The 13,278-nt window shown below is 44.6% G+C and overlaps 1 pseudogene; it reads left to right on the plus strand.

Moving 5' to 3' along the window:
* LOC137537119 (uncharacterized) overlaps window positions 1–13,278 on the plus strand; it is a 163,115-nt pseudogene that overhangs the window by 89,839 nt on the left and 59,998 nt on the right.

Genomic DNA, 13,278 nt, shown 5'->3' on the forward strand with positions numbered 1-13,278 from the left:
TGTCCCCCAGCATTTCCATTATCCTCCAGTATGTAATGGCCCCTATCCCAGTTATGCCATTTCTTCCCCCGCCTCCATGCAGGTTAGTATAAGGAAGGATTTACATAGGTTTATAGCTAGCTGTCACATTGTGCTCCAATCTTCTGCTCCCATTAGACACAGACTCTGCCTCTTCTCTCCTCATATCCTCATCCTTTTACCACTACCAGCACTGCTGTACCATCACAGGAATGGTAACAGTGGGAGGTGGATGTGAGGAGAGAAGGCCAGCTGGAGAGGAGGCAGAGGGAGGACAGGACTGCAGCACGCTGTGAGTATAGTGCACAGGTAGCTATAAACCAAATTTGTATGCTTTCCTGTGATACTCTGCATGGCCCTACCATGACAGCAATGTGGAGTGATAGGCAGGTTCATTGGGGCCAGCTTTGGCAGCATGTGTCTTATGGCACTGAAGTGGTGATTTTGGGCACTTAAACGTAACCCATCTCTTATTATTTCCAACCCACTTCCAGGCAATGCTAGCCAATTGACTTGTAGCCTAGCAGTTTGGCTGTAAGTATCCAATCAGTAGATTGGGGGGGGGGGATGTTTTCAGTAAATTATTGGTACTAAATTATCCTCCCCTTATTCCCCGTCAAAAGGCAGCAGCATCCTGTACAGATCGCATGACCACATCACTGAGGATGGATGAGGACCAGAGTCACATGACTGAGAGGATATTCAACCTCACCCTGGAGATCATCTGTCTGCTGTCTGGAGAGGTGAGGAGGATTCTGGGAGGTCACATGACATCGCTCTTATCTCTATTAATAAAACAGACACCTGACTAGAGTGGTGAGGAGGGTTCTGAGAGGTCATATGACATTATTTTTGGTGTCTCTTAACAGAGTTATACGCCAGTGAAGTCTGGTGATCATGTGACCATTACAATTCCCCCACCTCACTCCCTGGTATCTGAGAGTAAGTGGAAGATTCTAGAAATCACCAGGAAGATTATGGAGCTGCTGACAGGAGAGGTGAGCAGTGCTGGGAATTATGGGATACTATCCAATTACAGGTAAGTGTGTGTCTGGGTGGTGACTGTATCATTGTATTTTTCAGGTTCATATTAGGTTTCAGGATGTCACAATCTATTTCTCCATGGAGGAGTGGCTGTATATAGAAGGACACAAGGACCTCTACAAGGACATCATGATGGAGAATCAGACACCCCTCACATCACCGGGTAAGAGGAGACTTTTATTTCTTGTAAAGGAGAGAGCAGTATGGAGGGTCCACCTAGATCCCCCATCATCTGACTAAAATATATAGACAATATAATTAGTCAGTGTGTTTGTTTCCTACAGGTAGACCCAGTGACAGAATCCCACCAGAGAGATCTACAGGTCCTCTTTATTCCCAGGATTGGCCACAAGAAGATCCCACCATTCCCGACCATTATCAGGTAGGTGGAGTAGAGGATCCCCAAAGACTGCAAACTGTGACACATTCTTTCCCTCTGTGTATGCTGTTATCTGTGGTCACATTTTCCATTATATCTCACTTTGTGAAATTAGGGTGGAGAACCGAGACATGTAAACACTGTGGTTAAAGAGGAGGAAGAAGAAGAAGAGACGTATGTGAGAAGTGATCAGCAGTCTGTGGAGGAGGGTGACATGATGGGGACATATAAAGTGGAAGAAGAAGAGAAGTATGTGAGGAGTGATCAGCAGTCTATGGAGGAGGGTGACATGATGAGGACAAGTAAAGAGGAAGAAGAAGAGACATATGTGAGGAGTGATCGGCAGTCTGTGGAGGAGGGTGACATGATGAGGACAAGTAAAGAGGAAGAAGAAGAGACATATGTGAGGAGTGATCAGCAGTCTATGGTGGAGGGTGACATGATGAGGACAAGTAAAGAGGAAGAAGAAGAGACGTACGTGAGGAGTGATCAGCAGTCTATGGAGGAGGGTGACATGATGAGAGCATATAATAAGAAGGACGATATTATTACAGGGATGAGCACAGGTGAGTGATAAACATTAGAGATTGAAAATACATATTAAGCTGAATAAGAAACATGTCCCTGCTGGGCACAGTATAGATCACATGAATCCAATAAGTGGGGGAGGGGCTGTAAGGAAGTGAGTGAAGATTGGGGGGGCTGAAGTGAAAAGTAGCTAAAAGTCCCTCTGGTAAAACAACTGTGCCGAGTACAATTATGCAAGTATTCATATTTCACAATGGGAAGAGGTTACCCCAATACTGCAGGAATTTCAGGCATGGAGTGAATAGACAAATGACTGATCTGGCAATGGTTTTGATTACAGATGATTAGTGAGATGCAAATAATTTCAAGTTGATGCAAGATTATGCAAATTTTAATGCAGCTTACTGAACCAGTCGAATTTTACCCCAGCAGGATTTGATTGGTTCATTTTCAAGCTGCATAAATGTGCATACAAATGTAGTGACCAACACTAGGATGGGGGGGGGGGGGGGGGGGGGGGGGATCAGATGAAAGGAATGTCCTCCTCTGCTAGTTTCTACCCTCAACTCTAATAAACGTAATATTAAACTCACATACTCATATGGTAGTGAGATATCGTTTTTGGATTTGCGCCTCAGAGTTGATGGAAATAAAGTGGTCTCCACATCTTTTCGGAAGCCCACAGCTGGTAACACGCTTCTCCATGCCTCCAGCCATCACCCACCCTCATTAAAAAAGAGGTATCCCCTATGGTCAGTTTCTCCGGTTACGGAGAAACTGTTCCAATGAAAATGACTTTCGGCGTGAATCCAGGGACATGTATAAACGATTTCGCGAACGCGGATATACACACTCAGTTTTGCGGAAGGCGTTAAAAGGGCATGGAACCTGGATAGAAAGGATCTCCTGGCTGCTCGCAGTGGGAGGTCCGGTGTGGAGGGAGGGGGACATATGCGGCTCGTGACCAGTTATGGCACCCATTGGGAGGACCTGCGGGAATTATTGTCTACTTTCTGGCCAATTTTGACAGCCTCGGATGAGATAGCCAGGGTGGTGGGCCCTCGCCCACTTCTTACTGCAAAAAGAGCACCCAACCTAAAGGACAAATTAGTCCGGAGTGAATTAAGTGTCAACAACGACACGTGGCTACAGAGAGGTATACCCAATGGGTCATATAAGTGTAGCAGGTGTAAACTCTGCCTGTTTATTGAACGAACTAATGTGTTTGAAAATAGCGCGGGTAATGTAGAGTATGATATACTATCGTTCATCAATTGTAATACGACACGCGTCGTCTATATGGTACAGTGCCCGTGCAGGCTCAAATACATTGGCAAGACAAAAAGGGCCATGAAAGAACGGGTGTTAGAACACTTTGGCAAAATTAAAGGAGGTAAAGCAATAGGAGGTATATATGACCATTATAGAGAATGTCACAGTAATGAATTGACAGGTACTTTAGTTAAGGGTATATATAAACTAAAGGTATCCACTAGGAGGGGAGATTTTGATGAACTACTGCTGCAAGGAAGCATCTTGGATCTTTAAATTAAATACTGTGGCACCACTCGGTCTAAACGCAGAACTGGACCTAACTCCATTTCTGCGGATCCGACGGTATGATTGAGCGGTTGGGATATGTATGAAAGATAGGTGTCATGTGAAATAGGTGCCCTAAAAAAACAAATAATACAAAAACAACAAAGAACAATAGGGGTGTGTTTATCCATCCCTGTTCCCCCGTTGTGAATTACCCAGAATATACCCTACAATAGATGGATTGTGGACTCATGAACTGTGTGGACCTGTTGACAACCGCATCATATTATTGTGTGATTTGGAGCACTATTTGTCCAAGCGCATGTCGTTTATATGTCGTTTGTATGGCATTTACCTGTCCTTCCCTCCACCGTGGTGCGAACCAGTGATGCTCCTATTGGCTCCTTTAAGACTTGGTACGCCTGCCCTGCTCAAGCGCCGATTTGAGATTGACACATTTACGTATGGCTGTCAGCCTATCTAGCTGCCCGTAGATCATAAGTTATGCTGCGAGTGCGGAGATGGGGCGGGCCTTCAGACTGTTCTTAATCGCATAGCCGTATGTTGAAGCCACACCCTGATGAAGCGTCACACATGACGCGAAACGTCGGTGGGCGGAGCCACGCAGCCTGAGCTTCCACCCACGCTGTCGCGCTGATGAGTGCTTGGCGTCTCGCGCCCGGCCGGTCTTCCCGCTGGTAGCCTCTCTGGAAAAAGACAGCTGATTGCACCACATCCAGAGTGAGGTGACTCGATCACCGTGGGGAGCAGATGAAAAGGACGGCTTTACAATCATTCAAGCCACTTTAAAAGCAGTGAGAGAAACTGTATCTCATGCACCGGAAAAGCTAAAGAAACGCTGACACCTGTGATTGGTGAGACCCATCCTTTATTCCCTCTATGTGGATATGTGAACTGCCATCACTCTTGGGATATATGTCGTGTCGGCCCCAATTACATAGATACAGAGTGGGGCGATTATCCTATTCCATTAAGTGTGGCTATTACCTGGAGTTTCGCTGGAGTGTGGAAATATTAAGGGGGGCCCCCATCAAAAATTATCCATGATACACAGGGCACCAGTATGCTAGCGCGGGATGCTTGAAGTATGCATGTATGAGATTTCTCCATATATATGCTATACTAAACTGGAATATGTATTATCTATTGCTGGTTTGATGGCTATATTAGCTTTTAATTATTTGAATCATGAGTGTTCCTTTTATATGTGTATATTATTGAAGATTCACTATGTTCCCTCTCCTTAATTAATACATTTTTGATACTTGGCACATTAAGGTGGCTGGCAACCCGTAATTTTCGTACAATATGTTGGAAGTAATTAATGCTTGGGTTTGGCCCCGCCCACTATCGTTTGTGTGGGTAAGATGGACAAGTAGTTAGGGACAGCTGGTTTGCCTTTTCTTTCTCCATATAGTTGCCTCCTCTGCTAGTTGCCAGCCACAGAGCTGCTGCACAGTATGCTCGGGAGCACAAGTTAGATGAGGCAATAGCCTGGTCTAAGTACAGTATATAAACTTCATCTCTACCTGCCCTAGGTCACCCCTCTGCAAATGAAACATGGTGTGGTCCACATCCCCACAGAGCCGGACAGAGCTGCAACACTACACCGGCTTTACAGTTTCCTCGCACCGGCCGCTCTGATCAACGTGGGGCGTTATTTCAGGGGCCCTGCCTGCTTCCGGGCCCTCCCACAGTCACAGGGGCTGCAAGGGTGATAGTTATGCCACTGATGCAAGGCAAAGTTATTGTCATGTGATTGTGCTCATTACAGGCAGCCAATCTTCTGCAGTTCTCTGTCAGGCTGATAACTGGTGATGGCCAGTGACATGCCAATAACTCCAAGATGGTGCTAATTGTATGCTAATTATATGCAAAGCTATGCATCAACTTGGAATTCTCAGAAGCTCACTGACCATCCCTAATGATAATTGTTCCTCCCCTCAGAGTTCTCTAACAGGAAGTGATGATGTTTCTCTATTTGCAGTGCGGAGTCCCGGCATCAGGAACCTCTCAGAGACTCGTCTCTCTGTATCCACAGACTGTACAATGGATGATGATGAAATTGGACAAGAGTCTCCTGCAGATATCCTGGTTACCCTAAATATTCCCCCAGACTCCCCTCACCTGTCTAACCCTGAGGGGCCTCATACCCAGCACAGCTCTCCCCCTGCTGGAGGGGCTTATTCCTGTTCCACATGTGGGAAATGTTTTGTTTCAAAATCACATCTTGTCGCACATGAGAGAATTCACACTAGTGAGATGCCCTATTCCTGTACTGAGTGTGGAAAATGTTTTGGAAGTAAAGGAGCCCTTGTAAGACATAAGATATCTCACACTGGTAAGAAACCCTATTCATGTTCTGAATGTGGGAAATGGTTTGTTGTTAAATCACATCTAGAAACACATGAGAGATCTCACACTGGTGAGAAGCCCTTTTCATGCAATGAGTGTGGGAAATGTTTTGGACGCAAAGAAACCCTTGTAAGACATAAGAAATCTCACACTGGTGAGAAACCCTTTTTTTGTGCTGAGTGTGGGAAATGTTTTAAATGTAAAGCACACCTCATCAGACATGAAAGATCTCACACTGGTGAGAAGCCTTATTCATGTTCTGCATGTGGGAAATGTTTTACACAGAAAGGACAACTTGTCATACATGAGAGATCTCACACTGGTGAGAAGCCCTATTCATGTGCAGAGTGTGGGAATAATTTTGTAAGTAAATCACGTCTTGTCATACATGAGAGATCTCACACTGGTGATAAGCCTTATTCATGTGCCGAGTGTGGGAAATGCTTTGCACAGAAATCGCACCTTATCATACATAAGAGATGTCACACTGGTGAGAAGCCCTATTCATGTAGTGAGTGTGGGAAATACTTTGCACATAAACGAAGTCTTCTCAAACATGATAGATCCCACACTAGTGAGAAGAATTATTCTTGTGCTGAGTGTGGGAAATGTTTTGCCCAGAAATCAGAGCTTGTCACACATGAGAGAATTCACCTTGCTGAGAAGGCCTAGTCATGGGCACCTGATTACTGATAATTTATATTGGCATCTATTAGACACCTGATGATCCTAGAGCCCAAATGACTTGATCCAGTTGGAAAATGTCACTGCCCTGCTTAGTGTTCTGCATAATTTTGTATTGAAAATAGCAACATTACTCTGTTTTCTATCTGCTAGATCATTAAGTACTAACCCTTGCAGGACCCCACTGCTAATATGATCAATTTACCACCACTCTTTGCCTTCTTTTATAACCATTTCTCTATGCATGCAGATCCTAGTCCCTGGATCCTCCGCTTCTGCATTAGGCTATTGAGTGGAACAGTATCAAAAGTCTTTGCATAGTCCGAGTACATCTATTGCTTTTCCAAGTTTTACATTTGCATTCACCACTCTGCTCTGCTGTAACACTCTTATGATGCATATCACCCTCCAATCAGGCCTTTGTTAGGTGACTTGGGGAACACCCCATAGATGCTGCTGATGACTCAACCGCACCAGCTTTGTACCTCCCATCCACGGCCTATGACCCTTCCAGTCTCAGATAGAGGTATCCAGACTACATATGACACGCTGCATGCATTACTTTACCAAATTCCAAGCCACATGAAATATACATGCAAGGCAGGGGCATAACTACAAACCTTGGGGGACCCTGTGAAAATTTCCTGGCATCCCTGCTTTCCAGATTCCACCTCCCCCCTTTGTACAAGTGTCTATATGCAATGTTATCCCATATACACTGGGTAGTATTGATGAAAGATAAAGTTACATAAAAAGAAAGTGTAATAATGGTGGTGGTAATAATAGTAATGATACTAATGGGAAAATAGGGAGTGCATATGCATGTAACTTTGAAGTTATAAAATATAATCAGTAATGAAAAATCATTAATAATCAGTAATAATCAATAACAATGTAAAACTTTGAACAGTAAAATGTTAAGTAGCAAAAGGGTATACTGGTTGGAAACCAGTATCTAGAAACCACAGAGTTGTATATTGTTGAGGTTTGGATATAGAAGCATTGGTTATTCGGCATACTTTCCAAAGCAATGTTCAAGCCCGCAGGGTTTCTAGTTGCAAGATCCAAAAGGTCTCTCTATTGCACAGACTTCTAAAACGACTGAATTTATTTTTATTGACTGCTTGTTCCAAAATCGTAATTTTCATTAGGGAGGAGTCTCTGCTGTGGAATGGAATTTATTGAAATGATTAGATACACTGGCCTCAATTCACTAAGATCATGCTGGAGATAATAAGGCAAGAGAAAACTTACCTCCACATAAGAGAGAGTTATCTTATCTCTTCATTCCTTAAGTTACCTCCTCTGTTGTTATTTTACCTCCGTTGTAGTTTATTTACCTCCTCTGTAGTTATTTTCACACACAGTTAATAAACAGCCCGTCTTTAACTCTGGAGTTGTTTTAAGGATTGGAGAGTTAACTTAAAGACAGAAGAGTTAACTTTAGGTTTGCCTGAGGTAAAATGTTTCCTGAATACCACATGCCTTATCACCATGGTAACAACTCTAGAAGAGTTATTAAAGACAGGAGAGAAGCTTAGGGCTCTTTCACATTAGGGCAGATTTTCTGCGTTTCAACGCAAAGGATAAAGTTTGCGTTACCCAAGGTGAAATGAAAGTCCATTGACTTTCATTTTAGCTTTCACATATAACGCAGCCTTTTTGTGCGTTGCGTTCCACTGCACCCAGGCGCAGTTTTTTGGCTAACGCTAGCTTTATGCGTTACAATGTTAGTCAATGTAAAACGCACACTATGCGCGTTTTTAATCCGTTAACGCAGGCAATCAGTCCCAGAATGCAACAGAGGAACAATGTAGAAAGTTGACAACTAAAAGAAAAAAAAATTACCTGCGTTTTTCTATGTGCAGTAACGCATTGAAAACGGATTAAAAACGCACACTCACTGCAGTGCAACGCATATCAAAACGCAGTAAAAGGCATACAACAAAACGTATGCTTTGAGCATTCTCCAACGCAAGCTCTGATGTGAAAGAGCCCTTAGTGAATTGAGGCCAATGTGTTTTGAGAAGCCTTTCTTAATGTTTTCTCTGTTTGTTGGTGTGTTTGTGTAACGCTTGCTCAGTGCGGCCCACATATTGTAGGGGGCACCGGCATTCCAGTAAATACGTTATGTAATCTGATTCACATGTTAAATATTGCTTGATCTGTCAAACCTTGTTGCTAGAAGTGGATTTGTGCATTGTACAAGTGTGGCCAATTCCCTTGCTCCGCCTCCTGAGACCCACACACACTCCTGAGGAATACCATGGTTGAAAAAGATAAAACATTAAGGCTAAGATGAGTGCTAGGTTTAATAACTCACCTGCTTGCCCGTAAGCCATTATGCTAGGTACACACCATACAATTTCCTGCTGGCAGATTTACCTGCCAGATCGAATTTTTTCAAGACCAATTTGAATTTCAATCGATTTTCCGATCGATTTTTGTTCACTTTTATGCAAATCAATCAGAAAATCGATCAAAATTCACATCGGTCATGTTGGAAATAATCAAGAAAATAGTATCGTGTGTACCTAGCTTGACATGTCTAAAGCTTCGCCAACCCCCCCTTAGCAAAACCTGCAGTGTTCTGTATCATCACCTGCCTTGCCATGGCCCGCCCCTAGCTCACAGCTGCAGCCTAATAAAGTGGCTGGGGGTGGCCATGGCAACACAAGCAGGAGTGACCACAGGGCTTTGGAAACACTTCAGCCAGTCGAGAGGGTTGAAGTTTCTGACAAATAATGATTTATGGGTGATCAAACCCTAGCACCTGCTGATGCTTGCAGCGCTAACACAGAGCCTTGCATTATAGGCTCTTCCAGACATCATTTTTCAGCCTTGGTCCCTTTACGCTATGTACACACTACATAAAATGTGGCTGTACAAACACTACATAAAATCTGGCTGTACATACACACTACATGAAATTTTACTAAGCAGTCATTTGGCTCAAGCGGCCAATAATGACTGCTTAGTCCAATGATCATTTGCTCATGTATTGTGAGTACAGCGACTTCTCTGTTATGTCGGACCCTTAATGACTCCTGAGCAGTCCCGATTGCATTGTTTTTCACTCTGCATTTGTTGTATTCCCCTAGTTTACCTAGCACAGGGACGCATCTCTCAGCTTCCCCCTGTGCTCAGATTACAACCAGCCAGAACATTGGTGTGTGATATATTATGGTGTGTAATGGTAGGACGTACTCTATTATTATTAACCCCCCATTCTGTGTTACCATTCATCTCCCTGCTAAAGGGCGGTGACGAGAACCTGCGGCAGCTGCCTGCAGCTGAAGACGACTATTTACAGCCCTGGGACTTCAAGTGAAGTTTCCCAGGACGTAATTATACTGCACCTGCTGCAGTAAGTAGTTAATGTAAAGTGAAAAATGTAATAATAAAAAAATAAAAATACAGTTGATAAAAAAGAGAGGCCTTTTTTCATTTACTGAGTGTGGGAAACATTCTAGGTGTCCTGTCTGACACTTGTGCTGATTGCAGGAAAAGTCTTGGCCATCCTTCAGGCAGATATCTGACATTCTATGCAGAAGAGAATTTACTCCAGTGAGGAGTGATGAGCAGAGTGTGGGAAATGGTGGCAGCATAAATCACATTTGGGGTCACATCAGAGATCTCACACAGACCTATTCATGGAGGACACAACAGAGGGTGCTGAATAGATCAGAAATACCCCAGTTCTATACAGGGCTGTGGAGTCGGAGTCGTGGAGTCAGGCAATTTTGGGTGCCTGGAGTCGGAGTCGGGAAAAAATGCACCGACTCCAACTCCTAATGAATTTGTAACTGTAATTAAAATAGAAAATATGATAAAATGTTCTATTTCTCAGATAATAGTCATTAAAAATAATGTATATATACAGTAATAGCTGTGCTTAGTCCACAAAAATGAAATAAACCAATCAAAATTAGTTACTTGTGCTGCTTCAATAAAGCAGTCCCCGTATTTTTAAGGTCAGATATACATATCTGATTGTGACTGTATATATGATGTGTACACAGGAATCTCTTATATATACTAAATAACATCTATGCTGTAAGAATAAAGCCTGATGTGTAGCTGTGTCACTAATAGAGATGGTCAATGAGATGGAAATAATTCTGCACTGATGCTGATTTATGCAAATGTATGCACTCCCTTTGCTGATGAAATCAAATAATTTGATATGTTATTAAAATTTGGTTTGGTGACTACAAATTAAAGGGTACCTGAGACGGATGAAAAGTAAAGTTTTATACATACCTGGGGCTTCCTCCAGCCCCCTTCAGGCTAATCAGTCCCTCACTGTCCTCCACCACCCGGATCTTCTGCTATGAGTCCTGGTAATTCAGCCAGTCAGCGCAGTCCGGCCGCATGCCACTCCCACAGCCAGGAACATTCTGCACCTGCGCAATAGTGCTGCACAGGTGTAGTATGCTCCTAGCGGTGGAGTGTGTTCATGCGCACTACGCCAGACTGGCTCAAGTACCTGGACTCATAGCAGAAGATCCAGGTGGTGGAGGAGGACAACGAGGGACTGATTATCCTGAAGGCGGCTGGAGGAAGCCCCAGGTATGTATAAAACTTTAATTTCATCTGTCTCAGGTTTACTTTGTTACACAGTAGTACTATACTCTACATATGCACTCCTCACAGAGCTGCAGGGAATCCACTGAGAATGCTGTGCACATTGAACACAGAGGTGTTGTCTGTTTACAATCTCCTCATTCCCCTGCAGAGTACCTGCACATCATTCTTACATGTACCCACACTTACATTGCCTAGGGCCTGATAGATGTTCTTTGTTCCGGTTTGTACCTTTTACAAGTACTCTTACCAAGGACTAGTTTTAGTCTAAAGGGAATAAATATAGTAGTCTACATATCCTTCTCACTTCAGTTGTCTTGTAAAATTCCTAAGCGTTGGCAGTTATGAGACGAATTTCATGTTACATACTTTTAATCAACAAAATTGTAATATGCAAATTAGAGGAGTCGGAGTCGTGGAGTCGGAGTCGGTGGAATCCTAAACTGAGGAGTCGGAGTCGGTGGATTTTTGGACCGACTCCACAGCCCTGGTTCTATAATGGGCTGCAGGGATGATTATCAGTTCTCAGAACCTCTAGAAGCTCCATATTTCAGGCAGGTGGGACTATTCCTGCTGTGAGCTGCAGATGTGGGGATATTAGGAGCTCCCATTCACCCAGACTGATCTGAGGAAAGGAGATTTCCCTCTCTCTGTGTATTTGTTTTGTATTCAGCAAACATGAAGAGGTTTGAGCTGAATGCACAAAGTTATCTGGTGACTTCTCTACATAGTAAAATGCCTCTGTACCTGTGCCACGTGCCGTGCTCAGACCAAACAGCTGTCAGTTAGGGCCGTGCTGTCCAAATGGTGGCCCGCATGCTGCATCCGGCCCTTGAGAGCTGTGGCCAGTCTGTTTGCTGTGTCACTCCACTTCCTCTCACTATTTCTGCCATGTCCGTCTCTCTCTGACGCTCAAAGCCTGGACATTGCTGCTCTACCCTCTTAGAGCAAGACTTCTGGGAGCGTGTCCACAAAGTTGGGCAGTACTGTTTAGGGCATGACAGGAGGTTGGTGTGGACCTTCAATCTCTGGGCATAGTACAAAGGCATGCTGCCAGCTAGTGTAGGATTGGCCAGATACAGTATTACGCTGATAACCAGTTAATTAGATTGCCAAGTTTCTGCAGTATCTAACTAGGAATCCCTATTTTTTAACAAGACTATGGACAATCCCTGTACTTATGCAGAGGCAGCTGACAGCTTAATCTGGAATGCTATTTATAATATGGTCACACAAACATGGTTATATGTCAGTACATGGCTCCCTGTGAGCAGCTGTCAGAGCTGCCTTTGTGCAGCCAGGAGACCTCCGCCAGGTGGAGCAGGTGGTGGAAGGGACATTAAGACACAGGCTTGTTCCCCATCCCAACAGGGTGACCTCCCTTCACCTCCATCCACTCCACAAGATTCTGCCATAAAATACCGGGTGCCATTGCCGACCTTCACACTACCCTTCACACACTACCACTTTACACACTACCGACCTTCACACTACCCTTCACACACTACCACTTCACACACTACCGACCTTCACACTACCCTTCACACACTACCAGATGGCTTGGATAGCAAAAGTGCAGAGCCTCAGCAGCACACACTGTGCCAGTAACAGCCGGGACATGCTGGAGGCAGCAGGGGCAGATGGCTGGGATAGCAGAAGTGCAGAGCCTCAGCAGCACACACTGTGCCTGTAACAGTCGGGACATGCTGGAGGCAGCAGGGGAAGATGGGCGGGATAGCAGAAGTGCAGAGCCTCAGCAGCACACACTGTGCATGTAACAGCCAGGACATGCTGGAGGCAGCAGGGGCAGATGGCTGGGATAGCAGAAGTGCCTCAGCAGCACACACTGTGCCAGTAAAAGCCGGGACATGCTGGAGGCAGCAGGGGCAGATGGCTGGGATAGCAGAAGTGCAGAGCCTCAGCAGCACACACTGTGCCTGTAACAGTCGGGACATGCTGGAGGCAGCAGGGGAAGATGGGCGGGATAGCAGAAGTGCAGAGCCTCAGCAGCACACACTGTGCATGTAACAGCCAGGACATGCTGGAGGCAGCAGGGGCAGATGGCTGGGACAGCAGAAGTGTCTCAGCAGCACACACTGTACCAGTAACAGCCGGGACATGCT

Source organism: Hyperolius riggenbachi, chromosome 10, assembly GCF_040937935.1.
Source record: "Hyperolius riggenbachi isolate aHypRig1 chromosome 10, aHypRig1.pri, whole genome shotgun sequence".
Classification (NCBI taxonomy): Eukaryota; Metazoa; Chordata; class Amphibia; order Anura; family Hyperoliidae; genus Hyperolius; species Hyperolius riggenbachi.